Source organism: Harpia harpyja, chromosome 13 (genome assembly GCF_026419915.1).
Source record: "Harpia harpyja isolate bHarHar1 chromosome 13, bHarHar1 primary haplotype, whole genome shotgun sequence".
NCBI classification, from domain to species: domain Eukaryota; kingdom Metazoa; phylum Chordata; class Aves; order Accipitriformes; family Accipitridae; genus Harpia; species Harpia harpyja.
The window spans coordinates 15,958,113-15,974,502 of NC_068952.1; the positions used below are offsets into that span (position 1 = coordinate 15,958,113).

The 16,390-nt window shown below is 38.1% G+C and overlaps 1 protein-coding gene across 15 annotated transcripts in view; it reads left to right on the forward strand.

Moving 5' to 3' along the window:
• The window catches only part of PPM1B (protein phosphatase, Mg2+/Mn2+ dependent 1B), a 63,786-nt gene that overhangs the window by 4,965 nt on the left and 42,431 nt on the right, over window positions 1-16,390 (forward strand). For 8 of the 15 annotated variants that reach the window (XM_052806366.1, XM_052806367.1, XM_052806355.1 and 5 more), the window contains exons 1-2: window positions 11,732-11,846; window positions 14,066-14,163. The exons of 4 other annotated variants lie outside the window; for them this stretch is intronic. The gene's annotated coding sequence lies outside the window, so the exon portion shown is untranslated. Of the gene's footprint in view, window positions 1-11,727; window positions 11,847-14,050; window positions 14,164-16,390 lie in introns of those variants that run through there. 3 more of the 15 variants (XM_052806359.1, XM_052806363.1, XM_052806358.1) reach the window with 2 other exon arrangements.

Below are 16,390 nucleotides of genomic sequence, written 5' to 3' on the forward strand. Positions count from 1 at the left end.
AAAAAAAAAAAAAAAAAAAAAAGGCCACCCAAATTCAAATAACATCAGACCATAAAAGTCCAGAAAAGAGAAGTTGTTTGCATGGGCAATGAAAGATGTGTCCCTGATGCAAGAACAAGGATGCCGAGTTTCCAAAAAGATCATCAAAACTGTTTTTCTTTAACAGACAACCTTGCAAACTCCTCAACTATTTGGCTGACATCTTTCAGTCTTGGGCAGATATCTAGCATGGGAAACTTTGGTCAAACTGCTTAAAATTTTATATTTGTATTTATATCATGTGCTAAAGCCAAACAAAAATTCCGAAGAATTAATGAGTGTCACTCCAAAAGAACACTGGTCTGAAAAGCTTTGCATGAGATGGTAAGAAATAACTAAGCTGGTGTAGCTCATCTCAGTTTCTTGAAATGAGCAGTTCAGCTCATCTCAACTTCTTGAGATGTGATTGGCATCATGAAATGTAAGGGTTGCCAATCAGTGTAGGTTAAATTAGTCTTCTGGCTCTTAGAAAAACCTGCATTGGGAGAGAAGGCACAAAGATGTTTTAATGTAGAAAAAATGATAGAAGGGAAAGCCCCATATCTCAGCGGACAACAGCCTTCCTTATAATTTCAAAGGAAATTATTCATGCCCTGGTATTGTTCTACTAGGAAGAATGTCACCCACAACTCTTTTTCCCTATGCACCATTAGTTTCTCATTAACATTACTTCAGTACGTCATTTTATGGTGTTACTACATTACTATCTCGTGGCATAGGTTCTCCCCATCTTTGATGGGAAGTAACCTTTTCATTGAGGTTTCTTTCAAGTAGTACAACTAGGTGCTTAAGTCTGTGTTCACAAGTGTTAACAGGAAATCAACTCAAAAACATTGCTTGAGGATGTTTCAGACTAGGATACTGGAGAGCCTAAGATGGCTCTTTAGTGTGTATGGTAATGACAAGTCAATGACCACAAACTTCCAGATAAGTCACAAAGGAAAGCATCAGTCTTTCCTTGCAGTTTTCAGGGGATTAGTGTGTTAACAGAAAATGTTGTCTTCAATAATCCTACTTCTGTGTCTGCACCCCAGTGTAGGAAGTTGACCTTTACTGAATGTAGAGCAAATATGGCTCTGCAACGTTAGTATATGAATTAATTGTTTTTATTAAGGAGGTAATGAAGTAAGATGATAATGATTTGTTGAGTAGGGGAGGTAACACTTTATTGTCATTTGTTCATACAATACTGCTTTGGCCTGTTCTCACCAGCTTGTCTGTCCTGGTAAAGCCAGGTATTATTTATTCAAAACTCATGATGATGTATTTAAAATTCTGTATAGCAAAAGAAAAATTGGTGACTAGAGAGAACAAATATCAAATGATAGAACTGTTTGTAAAGAACTGATATTTTGATTCAAGTGGAAAACTGAAACAATGAATATTATGTTCGTCAGCTTATTCAAAAACAAAAAACCCTTTTCTGGGCAGCTTTGTTGGTTAAGCTGATGTGCAAGTAATATAAAGCATTATCGAGCACATGCTGCTCTTCCTTTCCTATTACTAGCTACAGTGGAGCCATTGATGTGGGTTACTGGGTTGTGTTTTCACTGTTATTTAAAAAGTTTTATAAAACAGTAAATGTAGGTGATGCATGAAGTGTGTAGATCTTGAGGGTTTTTTAACTTTATTCAGAGAACTTTCCTAGATGTATCCCACTAGCTTTGGATACTCCTAACTGTAAAGGGGTGGAAGCAAAAGTGGATGAGCGGTGAGACACTGCTGCTATAGTTACTCCAGCAAAAGGAACACTCAAATTCACAGTGCAGCCGTCCTTTTTAGGGCTAATGAGGAGTGCATTGGCAGCTTAAGTCTGTGGGTTTAGTTACTGCTGCTTGAGGCTCTCTTAAATGAATGGGCAGTATCTGCCACATTGATTATATTTACAACAGCAAGCAGTATGCTGCAATTGAAGATGATTGTAGAGTGAAGCTGTAAGTTAGGCAGGCCCAGTGTCTACGGTGTGTGTACTTCACGAGGCTTTATTTTAGATGAGTTTTGGTCTGGTTCTGTGGACCGAGTATAGTCCAAACATTACTGGGTATTAGGTGTTTTCCCAGAGTTTTGGTTTAGGTTAATCTGAGAGATGTCCAGATCATGTGTTCAGAAACTTCTTTGAGATGTGAACAAAAGCACAGTAAGTGGGGTGACTCAGATTTACTTCAGAAAATGCGCTTCTGATCCAAACTAAAGTGCTAATATAGATTTACCAACTGGGTCTCTAAAAGGCACCTTGGAGCATTGCAGAGGGTGTTGAGCTATGTGGGGGACTGGATTCTGCTTTCTCTGTTCCCAAATTATTGTCCCTAGTTTTGAAATTGTGTATGAAAATGACTGGTGTTTAAAACTACAATAAATTCTGGAAAGTAGTTCTTTCATGGTTTTAATTCAGTTAATCAAGAATGAAACTAGCTGTGTGAGCAACAGGTTGTGAAGCCTGACTTCCTGTGGCTTTGTGTCTTGTGGTTGGATTTTTCTGGGTATGCTGTATTGTAAGCTCTGAAAGTACTTTCATGTGTTTGGGGCACTATCTGTCCTGCTGTCCTGTATGGGAAGTTGTTTTTGGTGACATAGCTGAGCTCCTGCTGCCCTTGTCCTCAAGGGGCACTAGTTTGGATGTCTTTCCTTGATGTGTTTATTTCTACAAAACTCATAGGATCTGATTATCTCTGAAATATTTACCCTTGTGTTAACTTCCGAATTGTGGCCAGTTTCAATAAAACTTGAAGGGGGGAGGGGGAGAACGACACACACTGTAGCTTGGCTTCCTAAGGTTGTAGTTTATTTTTTTTTCCACTAATGCTATTTCTTGTTTTACTATCTTTTTATGTTTACCACTATTTAAAATTTCTTCCAGAAGAGTTAAAAGTATTTCCCCCCACATTTCAGGCAACACATCTAGAAGTAGGGAGTTGTGTTCCTAATGGCAGCTTCTTAAGGGATGCTAAAAATCTCTTCTCTATAGGATAGATAAAATTCTTGAGAGTATCCAAAATGCTTATTAAACCACCCCCACATAAATACAGACAGGTCTAAAATTGCCTTTGATATGTATTGTAGCCTTCTGTAATACACACTGGTACCACATGCAGTAGTTTTGGACCATGATTCTAAGAGAAGTGAATGAAGGTTTTGAAAATGAATGATGCATTGAAGCCTCTGGAGTATAGCTAGATTGGATTTTGAGGGTGGTAGATTAGGAATTGGAGGGGGCAGGGATTTGTGTTTGTGATGGCCCTTGTGACCTTCAAAAGCTGCTGAAGTTGTAATGTGCTTTCATATGTTTCAAATGAGAAGTACTGTACTGAAGCTATGTGGTACAGCAGGCTGAGTTCTGAGAGTTCTGTCTTCAGTGTATAAAGCTAAAGAAATTGTTCCTTTTGCTTCTGTTTTAAGTGGGCCTATACTCAAAGCACTGACTTCAGAGAGCTTCTGTAAAGGTATGAAAGGTGAATCTAGCACACATGTTACTCAATTTCTTTCTGTGTCCTTTCTGTTCCTGCTCTCCATTTCCCTAATATAGTAATAAAATACTTCTTTTATTTGTTCTAGTTCCCAACAGGAAAATCTCATCCTGGTCAAAAGGTACTCTGCATACCAGTTTGTGCATAAGACCTCACTTCAGATATGGTACTAGTTGCAGGCACTGGTTTCTACTGTCTAACATTAAGTTTGATTCTCTGTGGGGCATTTGAGAAAAATTGTTCATAGCTGATTTTTCAAGAAAAGGGTACTCTTCTTTAGTGTGTGTATTCAAGACAAACATGAAGTGCTTTTCTTATTTCAGCTGTTGTAAAACTTGAATCCAGACCTAATAGAAGTAGTCCATTGACTCCCCTAGGTAGTGATCAGTCCTACATCTTAAAAGGCAAAGAAGCTCCATCTATCTCAATAGAGCCCCAGTGCACAATACAGTCTAAGACTCTCAAATGTCTCACTTCAGGTGTCCTCAGTAAGAACTGAAGTGACACCTCTAAGGAGGTTATTAACATTGTCTAATTACAGGTGGGATTTACAGGCATCTTTAGTGTTATCCAGTAATTGTGGGACTACTGTCTATAGGTGTGTCAAACTGACTCCTCAATTGTGATGTTTATCCATTTGCTAGCTTGTCATGTTTTCTGCGTCTTTACCACTTTTCCAGGAGACATACTACAGCAAGGGATTTTTCGTTTCACTTTTCCTTTTCTCTGAGATGATTGATGTCATCCTGCTCTTTTCCTTACTGATTGCTTAGGCTGGTGGATGAATTTATTGGAATCATCCAAAGTCTAGGTTGTGGCTGATTATGTTACTCTGAGGAGCACTTTTTCTAAAGTAGTGGGGGGTTGTGCATAAAACTTCAGATAGTAGGGGGTTTATACATAAGCAAAATGAAAACCATCTTGTGAAAACAATAGCTAGAGCTGGGGGTAAGGGGGTGGGTAGAACCTGTTCTGTAAATTCTCTGTAAGCGTATCATAATTCGAACTGCCTAGAAGTTTATAGGCATTCAGTCATTTAAAAGATGCTTTAATAATGGCAATTACTTGTTTTGTGGGAGGTTTTCCGGCCAACCCTCCTTTAGATTCTATGCATCTCTTCCAATGTAAAGAAACTGGAAGCAGTTTAAGGTGACTCTTTCTTGTAATAGTCATTTGTGGGATCAAGGAAGAGACAAGCATACCACTTTTGCAGATGATTATGTTGGAAAGAGAATGTTTCACAGCGTTTGCTGGAGTCAAATAGCTGTGCAGTCTTCTCTGGAGGCAGGCCTTGAGAGCTCATCTGCTTTCTATAAATGGTAAAAACTATAGTTTAACATTTTCCTATGTTTTAAAATTGAAATAATAATTAGGCTTGTGTGTGATGGGGAAGAAAAGCATTGTTAGAACTCTGCCATAGTGACACTGGTGTTTTGTATCCTACTTTTAGATCATAGTAGACAATAGAATTTATTTCACTTCTGTTTCCCCTGTGGTTTGCCTTATGCTGAACCGTGTCTATGCTTCTGTATGTTTTATTACTATGTTTGAGTATAAGAGTGATGGAGGTTAAGAGCTGTTGAAGATCAGTAACTAGCTTGTAACATTAAATCCAATAGAGTGACTTCACACTTTCTTAACTAGAATGCACCAAACACAAGCAATTCTAGGCCAGAGAAGAAGAACTCTAAAATATTTAATGAACTCAAAATAGTAGCTGTTGTTAACCATGACAGCTTACTATTTGGTTTTGACTATTGTTGCGGTATTGTTTTAATTTAAAGAGAAAAAGGAATGCTGTCAACATAGAATATCTGGCTTTTGGAGGGAAGGGGATAAGGTTACAGACTGTCAAAACAATTTCTGATTTCTTTTTTTTAACATGAAGTGAAGTGGGGCTTGACTTACGGAGTCAGAGGGGAAGAAATAAAATTCCAGTATAGTTCAGGATTCTTGAAATGAGCTTGTGCGCTGCTGTTGCCAATGGTAGGGAATAGAATTTAACATGGTCAGAAAAATGTCACTGGAGAAAGCACTCTGAAACTATTTTTTAAACCCTTTATTAATTTATATTTGGAAAACATTTTCCTTGAAGAATACTGTATATTCTCAGATGTATTTAATGACCATGCTATTTTCAGTCTAAAGTTTTCCAGATTTCTGAATCTTTACAGAGGTAAAGTGGGACTCCTTCTGGGAAAAGTACTGGTCAGTTACTACTTGAAGTGATCTTTTTTCACTGTTTTCTTCAGGGTTACCAGATTGAAATGTGTTTTGTATAAACAAATGTAGCAATTCCATAACTGAAGTAACTTTTTTTTTTTTGAAAGGTGTCTTAAGGTTTCTCCAGACTTGAAATGTGGTTATGTTGTCAGTTTCACAAAGAATATGAAGCTAATTTGGAAAACTTCTTGATTTGTCTCTCCATATTGTCCCTTCCTCCATAGGTCTTGTTTGTTTGTTTATTGAAGCACTGATTAAAACAGAAGCTATTGCATACAAAGCCGACATGACTGCTTAGGTCTGTCATGAATTGTCAGATTTGTGCTTGAAGCCTTTCTAAAGTAAGTAATGGTCCTGGAACACTGTATTGGAATCTCCATCATCCTTTTCTGCTAGTTACCTTCTTTTTAGTCTTATGTTACTACTAATACAAAAAGAATCAGTAAACCTGGACTACCTGCGAGCAAACTTTCTTCTGCACAGTTTATTTGGTCCAGTTTCAGAACTGTTGATACTTTCCACTTAGTGTTTATCCTTTCCTTTCCTTGTGTCAGAGTGTGATACTGTTACTGCAGGATTGAAACTGAAGTGAGGTGGGAGAGGAAATGAAAAGTAGTGTCCTTAGTAAGGAAGAAAACTACAATGCCTTCTAAAGAACTGAAGTAATAAATTCACTGAGAACTTAAGATAATCCAGAGAATACTTGAGTAGGCAGAGCACACTATTTGTCGAGGAGTATTCTTCCTTATTCTCTTGTCACAGGGTTCTGGTTTCTGTTCATTTGTCTGTTCATAATGTGAAAGATTTTTATCAGCAGATATGCAACCTTTTATTACCAAGTTCTGCTGTCTGCCACTAGCCTACTGGAACTATTTGCCTTTTAAGGGTAACATGACTCTTTGATACTGGCATGGGTAAAAACCAACAGATACAAGTTGACTGACATCTGTATTGCTGGGTGGGATGGGGAGGAGCTTTTTTATGTTAGTCTTCATTCTGTCTCCTTATTTTTGTTGGTGTGGTTTCTTTGAGCTCATTTTCTCCTGTTGTGTCCCTTAAGAAGAGTTGGGAGAGAGTGGGAGAAGATTTAGTCTATAGTGCTTTTTCCTGAGCTGTGTAAAAAGTTTGGGATTTTTTTCATCCTGAACTGTGCAACAAGTCCTGCAGATAGTGCATGGCATGACCTAATCTTATTATGGATTTAAGGTATCATGGAATTGGTAGACTTGCATCACTGTTGCTGAGGAAGCAGAGATTCCTGGAAGGTCTTTGGGTGACTGAAAGGATGTACTTGGTCTAAACTGCCATGTTCAGAGAAGGAAAGGAAAATTAGAGTGGGCTGATGTGACCCAGAATAATTTTTCCATGAAGAAGGGAAAAAGCAATAAAGCTTGTTTGGTTCAGCTGCCAAAGGGTAGTGCCTTCAAAACCCTAGAGACTGGACAAAGGTAAACCCAGCACAGTTAAAGAAGTAGCTAGGCTGTAATTCAGTTGAAGCTGAGTTTTTAATTCTGAATTTCTTCCGTGTTGGTTTGTGGTCATTAAAACTTATGCTACCGCAGTGAGAGTGCTGGGCACTAGATATATTTGCTTCCTTTGTCAGCCAGGCACTGTTGTTATTTCTTTGCAGCTGTTTAAAAACAATGGATGTAACATCTTGGAAGCTGGTTAACAATGTACACAATATACCTTTGGTTTTGTCTCTTCATTACCAGGAGTTCGTTCCCTCTACCCAAACAGCTTTCTGCTACATGCTGCCTAGGTGGTGGGCATCTGATATTCCTCTTTTTAGTTAAAAGTCCTTAGAATTGTTTGGTTTTTTACCACTTTTCAATGTTGATAAAGTACAGAAAAGAGATTTCTTGTTAGGCTTCTGCATGCACTCAGGCATTTGCTTCTGGAACCCACTCATAATCCTGACTGTTTCATTAAGGAAGACGTTCTTGTATAATTACCTAAGTATGTTAGTACTGCTGTATTTCTGCAGTCTTCTACCTCTGACCATGTGCTCCTCTTCCTCCTCATGCTGACACTTGGCGGTGTCTCATCTCATGGTGAGAGAGAGTTACGTGATGTATGTATGTTGGGTATCTATTGCTGAGGCTAGCTTTCTTTTAGTTTAGCTTCTTGAATCAGCTTGCTACATGAGGATATGAGAGCAACCACTGATGCAAAAATTGGAGTAGAAGGTACATATGGCAGGAGGAGGGTTTACAGCAGTTATCAGTTTAGCTTAGCCTAACTTCTTATAAGACTGCACCCTGAGATGTTTCAAAAGAGGTTCTTTTAAGGTGTAGTTATTAACATTGGTTTTTAACACTAATGGTTTGGATACCTGATGACCTGTCTTGTGAGTGGAAGTCCTAAGTTTACTTGGAATGTTGCTGCTGATGAAGAGAAGACCATATTGGAAGTCACATAACTGTGACAGTGTTGGCAGTGTCACCAGCCACGTTGCAATCCTAAAAAGAACATGCAATTAAATGTTGATGTTAAAACCTCTATTATAACTAAATTAAAAATGCCAATCTCCTCTTTTGGATTTTCCCCAAATGCATAGCCTGCTACAGATGTTGATATGGTTCCCTTCACAGCAGTCATTCTGGTTTAATTAAATATCAGCACTTGCTGACAAGAATATCTTTATTCTGTAGGCACATGAGAATACAACAGAAACCAAAACTTTACATAGCAGAGGTCATGGTAAGGAGTTTGTCAGAAAGTTCCTGAGCGAGTCAAGCTGTTTTTCTGTGCTTTTTGTCAAGTTTGCAAATTTCCTTAGGGGATAAGAGGACTGCCTCTGCTCATCTGCTGTGGTGTTGGCATTGTTCACTGCTTAATGTGGAGCTAAAGTATCTTATCTATTTCCTGCTTCAAGTGTAAGCTTTGGGGAGCTGCAAAGGGACTGAAGGATTTTGGGTGAAACACGAGTAATCTTATCACTGGTAGAGACTAGAGTTTGCAGTTGTTTGTCAGTCACTGACTGGTTTTTGTGTCTAGGAGGTCGTGAATTTGTTCAAGTTCAGAGGTCTTGGTAAAGTGGATGTTCTTTCAATACAGTCCGGGAGAAATTCAAACCATCTCAAAAGATGTAAGCAATCTGAATTTCAGAAATTCTTTCTAATGTGCATAATGAAACATGTTTAAGTTTTCTTGGCCATTTGCTATTCTTTTCCACTCCTTTGTCTTCCCTTTCTCAGCCACCAGTTTCTACAATAAATTTTAGGTAGAGTTACGAACACCAAGTTTTTCCTTTTATAACCTCTGCTGTTACTGTCTTGTTGCCACATACCTTGAAAATTAGCCAGACACTCAATTGCTTGATGGCTGTGCTCACTTGTTGAGACCTGCTTATTTTTATGCACAGAGTTCTTATACTTAGGCTTTGGAAGATTTGAATTCTGCAAATTGTTGAAGCCTAGAGATGCTTCCTGTTCACTGTTTCAGGCACCCTTGCTATGTTATATAATAAAGAAAACTTTCTATTTCACTTGATAAAAGTATTAAATACTGCTTTACTTGGATAGCACTATCAATAAGTAGTTTATATCAACCTGTAGCAAAACATTTCTGGGTCCTTGAAAAAGAAGGTGACTGGAAATAGTCAGCATGGCTTTACCAAGGGTCAGTCATGCTTGACCAACCTGACTGCCTTCTGTCAAATGACTAGGTCTTCAGTTGACAGGAGAGCAGTGGATGTTTTTTTACTTTGACCTTAGCAAGGCTTTTTACAGTGTCCCACAGCATACTCCTGTTTACAGTCTGAATGGGAGGATGACTAGACAAGTGAAAACTGGTTGAAGACTCATCTCAAAGGGTGGCTGATGGATTATACTCTGCCTGGACAGCAGTTACAGCTGGAGCTCCTCAAGGGTCTGCTGTGACCTACTTTTTTTTTTTTTTAAATGTCTTTGTCAATGATCCAGAGGAGGAGGTGGAATGCGCCTTCATCAGGTTTGTGGTAGACACAGAACTGGGTGGCTCAAAGGCAGGGCAGCCATCCCAAAGTACTCAAAGTTCAGAGTGGGCCTGTCAGAATCTTAGGAAGTTCAACAAGGGCACATGCCAAGGCCTGCTTCCAGGATTGGTAACCCTTCTGCAGTACTACAGACTGGTTGGGTTGTAGCTCTGCTGGGAAGGACCTGGTACTGGTCAAGAGTAGGCTAAATACAAGTCAGTAGTTCACCCTGGTAGTGACGAAAACAGCTTTATTCCCCTTCACTTGCCATTTGTTCCAGATGTTCCCAGACTGCATCTGTAATACTGTGTCCAGTTTTGCTCCCCTTCTCGGTACCCCTAACAAGAACAATGCTGATAAATTTAGGACAAGTCCACCACAATGGTCACATACTCCAGCTGCCTGACCTGTGAGGGGATGCTGAGAGCCGTTCATGGCCTTGTTTAGCCTGGAGAAGAGATGCTTAGGAGGGACCCAATAGCAACCATCTGGTATATGCAAGGATGGATACCAAGAACATGGAGCCAATCTCCTTACTGAGGTACACAGTGGGAAAACAAGAAACAGTGGTCATAAATTGAAATGGGTGGATATATGTTGAAAAATTTTTACTGTAAGGATGGTCGTTAAGAGATTATAGGAGGTAACCTGTAAGCCTCTGTGGAGGTTTTCAAGACCTGAGTGGATAAAGCCCTAAGCAACTGGGACTGAGTTCAACATTGACCGCACTTGGAGAAGGAAATTGAACTGGATGACCTCCTAGGTCCCCTCCACTCTGAATTATTCTATGAAGGAACACCCATGGCAGGGACCTAAGTAGCCAAACTGATCAATACATTTTGATTTATTTGGGAATTTCATTCCTTGTGAGTGGCATTTATTTCTAGTGCTCCTAAATAAAATAGTTTGAACATTAACAGTTACTTGTTGACTATTTTTTATATTAAGCATTAGTTACTCGAAATCTACCTATTGAGTAAGCATGGAATAAGCAAAGTACCTTCATTGAATAAGCTTATTTAATCTAAGAAAGGAAGGAAAAATATTCTTTCTCAGTGTTGAAAAAGAAGCTTTAGAACTTTACAGTGATCAGTATGTCTTGTCTCTCACTTGCCTTCACCCATTATTCTGAACCTTGTAAAACAAAGCAATTTGTAGAGCATTTGGTGTTTGAAGTTACTGAAGGGGAAGAAAGATATTGGAAAAGGAAAGTAAATCTCAGTTTCTCTGAGATTTGTTCACTTCCCTCTTTGCCCAGGCCTATGAAAAGAAACTGTCATCCTAGATGTTACATGTAAACATCTCCAAAATGGAGAAGGCTTTAGTCAGATTTGTGCTGCAGAAATTATATACTGGTATATCTAGGCATGGTAGGTTTAACTGTGATAGCCTTTCTCATGTGTTTTTGAGAAAACTGACTTTGTTTCTTTATCATAACCAAGATAATTTTGGTGAATGGTCAGGTGTGTTTCTGCTTTTGCTTTTAAAGAAATCTGTAGTGGCTAGTAACAAGTTTTTTTGTCATGGTTTCTGTGCTTTAGAATAAGTTTGAATCTCAACTTTGAGTCTTTCTTTTCTTTCAAGTCCAGGATCTGGATATGTTCTTGTAAATGATTGCATTAGTATGCCAGATTTTCCATCCTCTCTACACTTACATGTATGCATAGGTGTTTATGCAGGTGCTCTCTCTGTTGTGTGGTTGTATGTATTCCTGGTTTGGAAATAGACTTGCTTACACAATTTCTGTGAAGGTGGTACGCATTGACAGTGGGAGTTTTTTCGCAAGTAGTGGCCATTGAATGGTGTAGCTTAGATCACTTCATATTTTCATCTCTAATGAGTGAAAGGCATTCACATGATCTTTTGCTGCATTACCTTAGACGAGTAGCAACTTCTTGATTAACTTGGCCACTTCCAGTGGTTCCTATGTTTTATTAGTTCCAGTCTAGAAGTTGCTATTAAGCAGTTCTTGAGCTATAGATTTTATTGAATATTGGGTTGAACTAGGAGAGAAATCGGTCAATTCTTCCATCTTGCTACTTTCAGACTCACAGGCTCTTCTGCTTTATTCACCCCTAATATACAAGGAAGAGTCTCTAAAGTGAATCTTTATCAGAAGGACAAAGATCTGGAAGAAATTTGATTTTTGTACTACGTTCAAGGTAAGACTTTCAAAATTGTCAATGATCAGATGACAAAAAGCATGAATACTGAGGCTTGCAAAATGGTACTATTTCTGAGTTCTTGGCTTCTTGCATATTATGCTATTCCTGCAGAATATTATGAATATTTATTAAGTATTAAATACTTATAATTCTGTGGAAATACACTAATGTTCAGAGGCATATAAGCTAGCAGTGGCTGTGTTCCTTAACTGAAATAGTTAAGTAGGCTGCTACTTGTAACTAATGTTTACTATGCAAGCTGTCTTCTGGGTAGCGTAGGTGTTCCTACTTCTAAAACTGATACACTAAGTTGCATGATATAAAATGGAATGTCTTATTAAATTGGCAGTGTCTTAGTATGTCTTTTTGATTTACTTTAAGGTCCTGTGCTGAGCTTGTAATTTCTCTGTGAATGCAATATTATAGCTGTTGAGTGACATTTCCAGTCAATTTCAAAATATCAGGAAATAATTGGGAGTCAGAGGACAGGTTTGCTGCATTTTGGAAGGAATAGTAGATGCGTTTCTTTCAAAAAGCCATAGCTTCAAGGACATATACAGTTGTGATCTGTCTGCAAATTAAGAGCACCGATCAAGTGTTATGAGCCATTAACATCATTCAGCAGAGTAATACCATTGCCTTCAGCTTCCATGCACAGTTTAACAAAATGTTTAATAATGTTTGTTGTGTCATTCCCACACCACTCCCAGGGAAGAGTGAAGGATGTAACAAGGACTAGGGGGATAAAACCTGTAGCAGACAAAGTAGAATTCCCTCTGGTGGGACCAGTCTTGGGGAGAATGTTGATGGAGTGTTCTGTTGACTGGGCTAGCATCGTGTTCATGGCACTCAAAGGGAGGAACTGAAAAAGTGGTTGAGAGGAATGGAGAGGCACATAGCTATCCCTTGCAGAGATGGTAGTTTGTGTAAGAAGGGGAATACAAGGCCATGGTATCCAGCCATAGAACAGATGGTGGAAACATTCACATGGAGTCACTCAGAAGGATGTAGGAGAAGTTTTGGGGACTGGAAAGCACAAGTAGCACTTAATGTAAGCAGCTGGTTGCCTAATGCTAGCCCTTCAATTTTAGGGTGGTGGAAACCTACTGAAATTGGCATTCATTGTGCTGAATTCAGCACTTATTTGAAGGCTCAGATCAGCAGTCTTCCATTCATGTACCTATTTCTAATTTGTTGTGACTGTGTCGTTCTGTTTTTTATATAGTAGGTTTTACTGAATTATCTGTGTAATCCCCAAGCTGAATGTCTACTTTTCTTTTTAAACTGCTAAATTAATCAGATTCTTTCAGTTGTCATTCTGTAAAAGCCTGAATAATTAAGAGTATTCCTTTGTGTGCCTTGATTTATTTTTTTTAATTTTTTTTTTTATGGATACTTAGTTTAATCAAGACAGTTTGTTAAACCTAGTATAGAATACATGCAGGTTAAGCTTTACATCTGGTAAAGTGGTAAGACACAGATGTGAGCTTTGGAAGATAGAAATCGTTTTAAAGTATCTTGATGTGTTGCCTTGATAAATGGGATGATAGAGTAGAGTGTCTGCCCCCTTGCTACAATTAATGTGGGTTTTTATGCATCTTTGTGCTAAGATGTTCCCATCACCATTCAGTCCAGCAATGGCATGTCTTGCAGCCAACAGTATATAGGAGCAGTAACCTTTGGTGGAGCTGGAGATGGTGTCTTAATCTGTGCTATCTAAATTTGCCTGAAGCTGATGTCTGACCTGATGAGTAGCATAAAATGAATGTTGAATTATTAACGTGCTTGCTTCCTGGAATCCTTTTTACTGTCAAGTCTATGTAGGCCTATCATTACTGCATTGACTGCCTGTTATGCCCTTAAGCACCCTTTCTAATATTGATTTCTTGAAAACTGGAATGGTCTTCTTGCATGTTAGTTTTAACATTCTTATTGATAAAATTGCCCTTTGAATTTTTGCAGGTATAGTTCGACATGTATTGTGATACTTGCATAGTGGCAAAATTAAAACAGTTTTTACTCAATAGATATATCTGAGACTTCAGCATTGAAATATATATATTGCAAATCAAGAGAGTTTAAACTGTATTGATTAAAAGTGAGTAAAAGGGATTTATTGTGAAACTGAAGTTGCAGTACTAATTGGACAAAACTTTGAGTATTTAAGCTTGCAAGTTGCCAAATGGCTGCTTCTTGCCAAGTACTCCTCTGTTTAGATGACAAGTGAAGCAGTTCAGATAGCCCCAATGCAGACACCTGAAAAAGATTCCATGTGTCCAGGCAACGATACTGGAGACTGCTGCCAGAAAAAAAGGTAATGGAAATTTGCTTCACTCTGCAGTTCCTAGAGATAATTAGACTTCAGACTTTTTCTTAAAAAGTTTCTCTATCCTGATGGAAAAGTAGAGCATGCTGTAAAAGTTCAGGGGGGAGTACTGTGTTCTCTGAAGTAGTCTGACAAGCCATCTGTGATCTGAAACCTAACTTTCTATATTATACTGTGGATTAAATTGTATGTATCATGTGATTACAGGTATATTGATCCTGTTACAGTATGGGAGTATATCATTATATATCACATATAATCAGCTGCTTCTCTTAAGCATTTATTTATAACTGCCTTAAAAATGCTTTGAGATATGCTTTATTTGAAATGAGCCAAATCAGTTCAACTGGGTTGATTTAGGAAGGTGATAAATCTGTGTCAGCAATAAGGGAGCGACTTTCAAAGCAAATAGACCCTCTTAAAAATTTTAAGATGTCTTTACATTTCTAAGTGCTGATTCTCTTCATAATACAGTACTGTTACTGAAATAATTTTGCTAGTAGGTAGAAAAAATTTCTTAACGTGGAAGAGACTAAGGGGGGGAAAAAAAGATGTTCTAAAACTGTAATTGAGGTATAAAATTAACTATATATTTTAACAATTCCTATTTGGAGCCTTCAATTCCTGTATTATTTAAATTAGTTCTTTTGGATGATTGTGTGTAGGCTGTTAGTTGACATAACGGTTGCTTGAATTATGTCTTTCCAAGTTGTGTGCTTTGCAGTAAACATTAAAATGCACATAGCATAGTAAGTGTTAATATTTGGCAGCTTGTAGTACTGGTGTTCTTATCTTACTGATTTGAATGTGCTGGTGATTTTATTATGGTGTTGAAGGACCTTTTTTTGCATTTTATACACAAAAGGAGTTAAATTAACCTAGCAGGTGGTAACATGGCTAAAAAAAGCCACAAGTAGGTCTGAGTGGTTAAGTAGTGTGGTGGAGGTTTTATGCTTCCTGTAACTGCCTGCACAGGAACATCAGCAGTGTCCCAAGGTTTTTTTAATCTGCTGTGATGGCTCAGTTTTAGTTCATTTTTATCTGAAGACTTACCCTTAGAAGATAAGGGAAGAAAAAGAAACTTCTTAGAGGGGAAGTCCTTCCCCTAATCATCAGTATCATATACAAAGAAATAAAAAACCACTCTTGCTATCCCTTATAAATTTGATACAACTTGATTTCTGTCATTGTCCAACATATCCACATTAGGGAATTCTTGCTCTATTTTTTTACCTGGAGCTAACTGAAATACTGTAATTTTGATCTTTTTGCTCATTTTTCACTCCACTTTGTGGAGTTTAAACTCCTAAGTTTTGGTTATACTTGTGGTCTCACTTAGGGTTGTGTGTATTATACATGTAAGATAGGGAAAAATGTGGTTAGTTGGCATGCATATATTGTAATGACTTAATTCCCCTGATAGACAAAATGGGATGCTGTTGTACCTTTCAGAATCCTTTGTGGGATATTTGCTCTAAATACAGGATCTGTACAGAAAGACGTGTTGTAGAAAGCAGCTTTAAGCTTTTTTTCTGTCAGGAGCAGCAGAAATGTAAGATCTGGTGTTGAGGATTAAAAAAACCTCCTTATTGGCTTCAGTGGTAGTAGCAAGACTGATTCAAAAGCTGACTTGTTCTAAACGTGTTGCTAGCTACTAGATGCTAGGGTGAGATTTTCCACCCAGATAAAAATCAACTTTTGGGAGCTCTAGCTCTTAGCCGGTTTAAAAATCACTGAACACTGTTCAGAGAAGAATTAGTCAAGATAGCCTTCTGCAGAGAATCTGTTCTTCCCCTTTGTGAGCATTTCCTGTGAGAGACTGACAATGATATTAATCCTTTGAAAACTGTAAAACTTCCTGACTATATCGTGTAGCTATAGCATCTGGCTCAGTCCCATTTGCTGTCTTAGCAATGAAAGTAGTAGACAATTCTGTCAGGTTTCTTACCTCTTTATCCTACAGTGTTTTCAAGTCTGTAACAGTGGAGTTTATTATCCAAATGTGCATACTTGCTACAGAATTAACCCTTCTGAAATCTGTTGCTTTCTCTGATTTTCCTGACAACTGGTTCTGTAAGAGTTCTTTTTGGTCTTACACTTAAGATGTTTTCTTGAAAGGCTTAGCTAGAAAGGGCTAAGTTCTTTCTACTGCATAATCAACAGAGAAAGTTTTTATTGCAAGATTACTTCTGAATTTGAATACCATAGTTTGCTA